This window comes from Leguminivora glycinivorella, chromosome 6, assembly GCF_023078275.1.
Source record: "Leguminivora glycinivorella isolate SPB_JAAS2020 chromosome 6, LegGlyc_1.1, whole genome shotgun sequence".
Classification (NCBI taxonomy): Eukaryota; Metazoa; Arthropoda; class Insecta; order Lepidoptera; family Tortricidae; genus Leguminivora; species Leguminivora glycinivorella.
The window spans coordinates 18,826,095-18,832,614 of NC_062976.1; positions in this window are offsets into that span (position 1 = coordinate 18,826,095).

Here is a 6,520-nt window from a genome sequence, read left to right on the forward strand (position 1 = left end):
TACGGCGCTGTAGCGAGCCGCGCCGCCCGCCCTCCGCGCTTTTTGTGCATACAAAAATATCAAAGGAATCCGGAGCCTAATTTTCGCTGTCACTGCCTTAATACCGACACAATGAGAGCGTTGATCCCCGGCACGCCTGCATGCTGAGACGGCTGGCCACATTCCTCGGAGCTGAGTGATGACCGGTTCCAGCCGTAACTCGCTAATACGACTCCATAACTTATACAACCTTGATTTTAATCGCGTTCAGTTTAAAACATGTAATTTTTAATAGAGAATAAATCATAGTTGTTTAGGTTGAAAACAAATGGAAAGTAATGATGGGCGTTACTATAAATCCAACTAAAAAGAAACCAGTTCAAGGACTGCAGCGATTTGCAATCAACATGAGATTTTTCCCAATATTTATTGATATTACTATGTAGTAACGTAAGCTGCGCCGCGTAGGTACTTAAAGTAGACGGGAGGAATTATGTTGTTTATTATATTTATTAATAACGGTCTAATAACAAGTAGTTAGAAAAAAATAATACAAGAAAAAGTTGAACAATTGTACCCTTTAACGAGCAAGACTCAAAAAAATCGTGAGTTCAAACCTCATCGCCATCCTGTAGTCCTAAAAAATCTGTACAAGAAAAAAATCCCGATATTTCGACGCAGTTGCATGCATCATGATCACGGAAAACTGACGAAGGCGGGTGGATGTTAAAGTTGTATAGACACCCTCCTTCGCGCGCGTCGGCTGCGTTCAAGCGTTACCACTGATAGTCATACAGGGTGGTCTTTTTAAAACAAGTCCAAGTCAATTCACTTTACCTTAGTAATTTAACGTAGAGCCATTAATTATCTTCTGAAATCGGTTGACAGCGTTTTAATGGAATATACTCGTATTTTCTGTATTCATTTCTTTTGTTCGGCGACCTTAACTTTGCATAAACAATGCCTCGAACAACGGCATTATTGACGTTTTATTGACAATAAACCAATAACGTTAACTATTCACGACATACGACGGAGTTATTTAGGCCAAGAACTTTTTTTTACTACCTGTGTATATATATGTTAGCGGTAGCTTTCAGGTTTATAACGGAAACCAAATCAAAGCTAACCTCTAACACTTTGGAATGCCACTAAAAAACTCGTAACTGACCAAAGCGGTAGCATGTCTACGGTTTGGCTCGGGCGATTTGTATGCCCGGATGTTCTTTACAGGGTCGCATTTCTCAGCCGATTCTAGTAAAATTTTGTGACCAGATTATATTAATTTTTCAGAATGACCAAATCAGTATTAACGAGCAAATCAGTCTAACGGATGCCATTGCAGATCCAGAACTGGGAAAGTACCTCCACCTTACAGAAAACCGCAGATAAATAACACTAGACTTTACTTGTGTTCCTGCCATGTGCGTAAGTTACCAGAAACCTGCGGTGCGATGTTATAGAGTCAGTAAAGCTTATATAACACCTCAGCTGACCCAGCTAAAGCTGCGTACGTAGCCGAATGTACAAACGCTCACGAAACGCTCACGAAACGAAACGCTCGTATATATTTATCTCTATCGCTCTTGCGTATTGGCGCGGCATTTCGTTTTCCTTTCGCGTCGTAGAAATGCCAATTTGTTCCTGAGTCATGTATGTTTTCTATGTATACAAGTATGTATTTATGTATGTATTTAAAATAAAAATAAAATAAAATAAAATTTATCTATTTAAGTAGGTATGTATATCGTCGCTTAGCACCCATAGTACAAGCTTTGCTTAGTTTGGGGCCAAAGTTGATCTGTGTAAGGTGTCCCCAATATTTATTTAAAAAAAACTTTTTGTAAAAGTGCATCGACACTATTAGTGAGTCGATAATCTCACTGCAATTTTAAATTTCCCGTGTAGTAAACAAGTTCATTCATTAGCGTACATGAGTCAATGCAACGCAATTCCCGCTTCAAAACAATTCGATTTTCTTCAAACCTCCTCCAGAATATAGAAATGAACATTGAATATGACTGTACTGATTTCACATTGAATATGACTGTACTGGTTCCTATCATCGCTCCTTATCGACCAGATAAATAAATACTGAAGATTTAAAAAAAAATCATAATATCAGATTTTAATGAAACTGGGATTTGTGGGTTTCTTCTTACGCAGAATCGTCAGCATTTATCACCTCGCCATCAAAACAAATGTCTCAAAATTTCTAGGCATCGGTACCTACATATTTTTGAATTGAGTTTGCTACTGATTCTGAGATCAATGAGACTAACAATTTTAAGAACTGTGAGAATTAAGTCTTCGACCTCTATTATAGAAAAAGTTCATTGTCCGACCACGCACAGGTGTAACTTGTTGTGTAAGAAATCAGTAAACTATTAATTGAGTTTTCCGATAGCTGTTTAAACTTTTAATGTAGTTTTGTAAAGCGTGGTAGGCCAGCATAAGCAACTATATTTTCTCACCGCGTGTTACCAACGCTAATGTTCCAGTTTGGCCTTTATGCTAATTGATATTATGCTTGTAATACATGCCAGCGCTTACTAGCCATATAATAATAGCTGAGTTGAGACACAGGATAGAAACCAGTACAAAAAAAACTGAAGTTTGATAGCAGTTCAAGGTCGAGTCTTGTAATTTTCTAATGTTATGCATTGCTATCCATTTTTGTTTTTGAGAAAAATACGTAAAACTACGGAACCATACACTGAGCGTGGCCCGACACGCTCTTGGCCGGTTTTTTTATTAAGGGTCCTATTAGGAAGGCCCTTCTCAATATGCCTGCAGCTGCCTCTGAGCAGAGCTTTTCCTAATTTTCCATGGTCGGAGTACATAATTATTATTATTATTCTCTTTATTTATCTTTCTTCTTAAGTTAGGCTACTTATAATATGATTATAAAAGTAAAATACAAAACCACATACAAAACAATACAAAATATATAAACACATTATAAAAAACCTAACCTAGGGTGCCGCCAGCAGCGGGGCAGGGCCCAAGCTGCCGGTGGTTAGGGCTGCAGAGAGAGGAACCGTCGGACTATCCGCGCTGTGTCCAAGATCACTGCCTTCTGCATCTGGCCCTTGATCCATCCACCTAGCGAGAGTCTCTCGAGATGTTGGTCGAGACTCTTCGCTATGAGACCGTTCGCTGAAACGACTATCGGGACAATGATCGTCGAATCAACATCCCACATGGCGGTTATCTCGTAAGCCAAGTCTAGGTACTTACTGGACTTGTCCTTCTCGGCTTTCTTATTATTATTTTTTTTTTGTATGTCTTTCCCATCACGGAACAATGGTGTTCCGGACCTTTGGGAGGCGTGCGCGGGGCCGAAGCCAACACGTAGAGGCCCTTTCGACACTTTAATGAAATGTAAGGGGTACACCGAGCGGATGTTGCCCTTGCCCGTATCATGGGACACACGCAGAGGCAACACCCGCCAGGGTGTAAGGACTATTTGAGAGTTAATGGAATCTAAAATGAACTGGTCTATTTTGATGAAAGTGATGGACTAATTACTGGGCTATGGATAAAAAAACCGAACGCCTGCCTAATAAAACGGTATCCAATTTTATTTCCGGCAGACGGTGACTCGTCCCCACAAGATGGGCCCCCACAAAAAGCGACATCCAAGATGGCTCAAGGGCAACACCGGTGTGAGAACTCAAGGGTGTCGAGAGGTGTACACCGCTTTCTGCCCAGTGGCTGTCAAGCCACTGCACCAACTCGCGTCTTATGCAAATTTTCACTTCCATCCCTGGGGCATATAGCCCTAACGACTCCACTCTGGACGGCCAGCCAAGGCAAGCCAGAGGTAGAGAGTACTGTCCCACCCACCCGCCTTACGGGTAACAGAACTCCCCAGGAGCACTCGGGTACGTGGGGTCGCTGTTCCCCAACAGCTCGCCACAAGCTGCCCTGCGTTGATTATTATTATTATTATTAATTAATTATGTACATAAGTATGATGAGTTGTTGTGATGAGTTATGTGATGTAATCTTGTTATATTGGTGAACAATAAAGAATATTTGTATTGTATTGTATTGTATAATGCTGAGTCGAATGGAACCGAGTTTGTCCGAAGTGAACAGATTCTCTCCGCTGGCTGAGGGTACAAAGGACCGCACCGAATAGGTGCATTAATTTCATTTTGATATGAGTACTTCAAATACGCATTCAATAATAACGCTCCAAGTTTCCAAGAAAATATGAAACGCGCTTCGCATTTGTTTACTTTAAACATATGCCCCCGCCGGTTCATCAGAAGCATTGTTTAACTGTAACTGAAAACTCTTTAAACACACCGAAGTGTTTGATTTGATGTTCAATATTTAATAGAAAATTTAAAATAAATAGACAAATGCGTATGGTTCTGCTTACTGCGTTACGCAGAGCGTTTCCGTTGTAGTTTCATTTTTATGAATGGTATTTCAATTCTGAGTAGTAGGCACAAGTAGGTAGACGATGTATGATGAGATTGTGAGAAAAGTGTATGGTTTATATCTATTTTGATAGTTTGGCAAACGAGGTGACGGAAACAAGCTAAAAATAAAACTAATATCGATTCGCTGATCCCTTTAGATGCTGTAGATCTTGAGACCAGAGCTTTTAAAAAAATCACGTATACGGTGGTTGAGGAAAGTCATGTATTATTTTTTGTTTGTTAAAACATACGTAACATTAAAATCCAAAAACATAATGGCTACAATTCCTTGCACGCGCGTAAAGTTAATACTACAAAAACTTAATACGAATGACAAATAAACAATATACATATAAACACAAAAAGGATCAAAACTTTTTCAACATCCCATCTACAACAAAGAGCGTATAAACATAATCAAACTTGCTTTCATTCAAGAATATTATGTCCGTGGGTGGAGCACCCTGTTCCCTTTTCGCGTCCACACGAGTAAGCTAAACATTTACCACGAGTTCTGACGTTTTATAATACGTCACTTGACTGTATCCGTCACGAAAAATGACATTGAGAGAAAGTGGTTTTACGAGAACCCCCAAGTGGTTACGTAACTTACTAAGTAAATATAACTAATTATTTTGGCTTAGTGATCCAAAGTGAATCTTGGCCTCCGAAGAAGGAATGACATGGTCCTGCCAGTCACTGACTTATAAAATATTTTTGAACAATAATTTATATTTTGACGTAAACTCATCCCACTCGGAAAATACTATAAAAATCTTGAAAGCACCCTTAAGACTTTCAAGAAAAACGTCAAAATAATTGATAGTTTTAGTCGGTGAAAAACTACACTTTCCGTTATCTATTAGATATATTTAATTCAAGTTTCAATTAGAGAATTTTATTGTCTTGATTCTTATCAGACTAGATTTTTGAAAACTAACTCACTAAATCTAACTCTATCACAGCTAACTTATTTTGAGTTCCATAGGTTTGATGATTCTGTTTTTAGTCTGAACACAATTAACTCTAATGAAACAATGAAAATAATTAGAGGTTTAAAATCTAATGCAGAGGGTGCTGATGGGATAAATTTAAATATGATTATTCTAACACTGCCTTATACAATTAATATTATTACTTATTTAATTAATTTATCTATAGTTTCATCGACTTTCCCCGATATATGGAAGTTAGCAATTCCCATACAACCATTTCAGTCGCAAAATCTTCAAATCAGTAACTAACTGTCAAATGTGACATAACGCGTGGTAACGTCGTGCAAACAATGCGACCGTATTGATACAATAACAAAATGTAGTCGTCGTGTGCACTCGTTACGGTAACAAAATGTGTACGAATTTGTGGCTGTCAATGTCACTGTCAGAATGACTTTTAACGACACTTTATTAGTCAACGTTTGCACACATAACGGTAACAACATGTGGACGAATTTGTGGCTGTCAATGTTACTGTCAGAAACCGTTCTGACAGTGACATTGACAGAATTTGTACACACATGTGTAGGTCTGATTACCGAACTGCTCCTAAACCACTGTATCCGCAAATGACAATCTGAAATACGAAGGTTTCTCAAACTGTCTTGTGAAGTTGTGGACTGGTTGCTTTGAATCATTTAAATATGAGCGAATTAAATAATAATAAACGACGACGACCATTTAAGCACTCTTCGACATTTTATAGAAATGTGGGAAAGTTAAGAAAAGTGCAGAATGATAATACAAATAGATAAGCACTTTATAGTTACTTAATGTATTAAATATATAATTTTTAATTCTTATTGATAAAAATGAAGTGTAGTGTTGCTTTACACAATAAAAGTAGGAATCAAATGAAATAGAGTATTTACTGTGATATTAATAGAATTTCTGTTGCGCAATGATAGTTTTTTTCAGTACAGATGCTACTTTTTTTAACGCAGTAGTGCGAGCAAATCAAGCAATGATTCATTTCTTGTCTGGTCGAAACTCTTAGCTTAGATTTAGGTACTGAAAATCGTCGTACGATACACGTGCGAAAAGGACATTCACAACTCGTGTCGATTTAAAACACTCCCTTCGTTCGTGTATTAATTTATCGCTACTCGT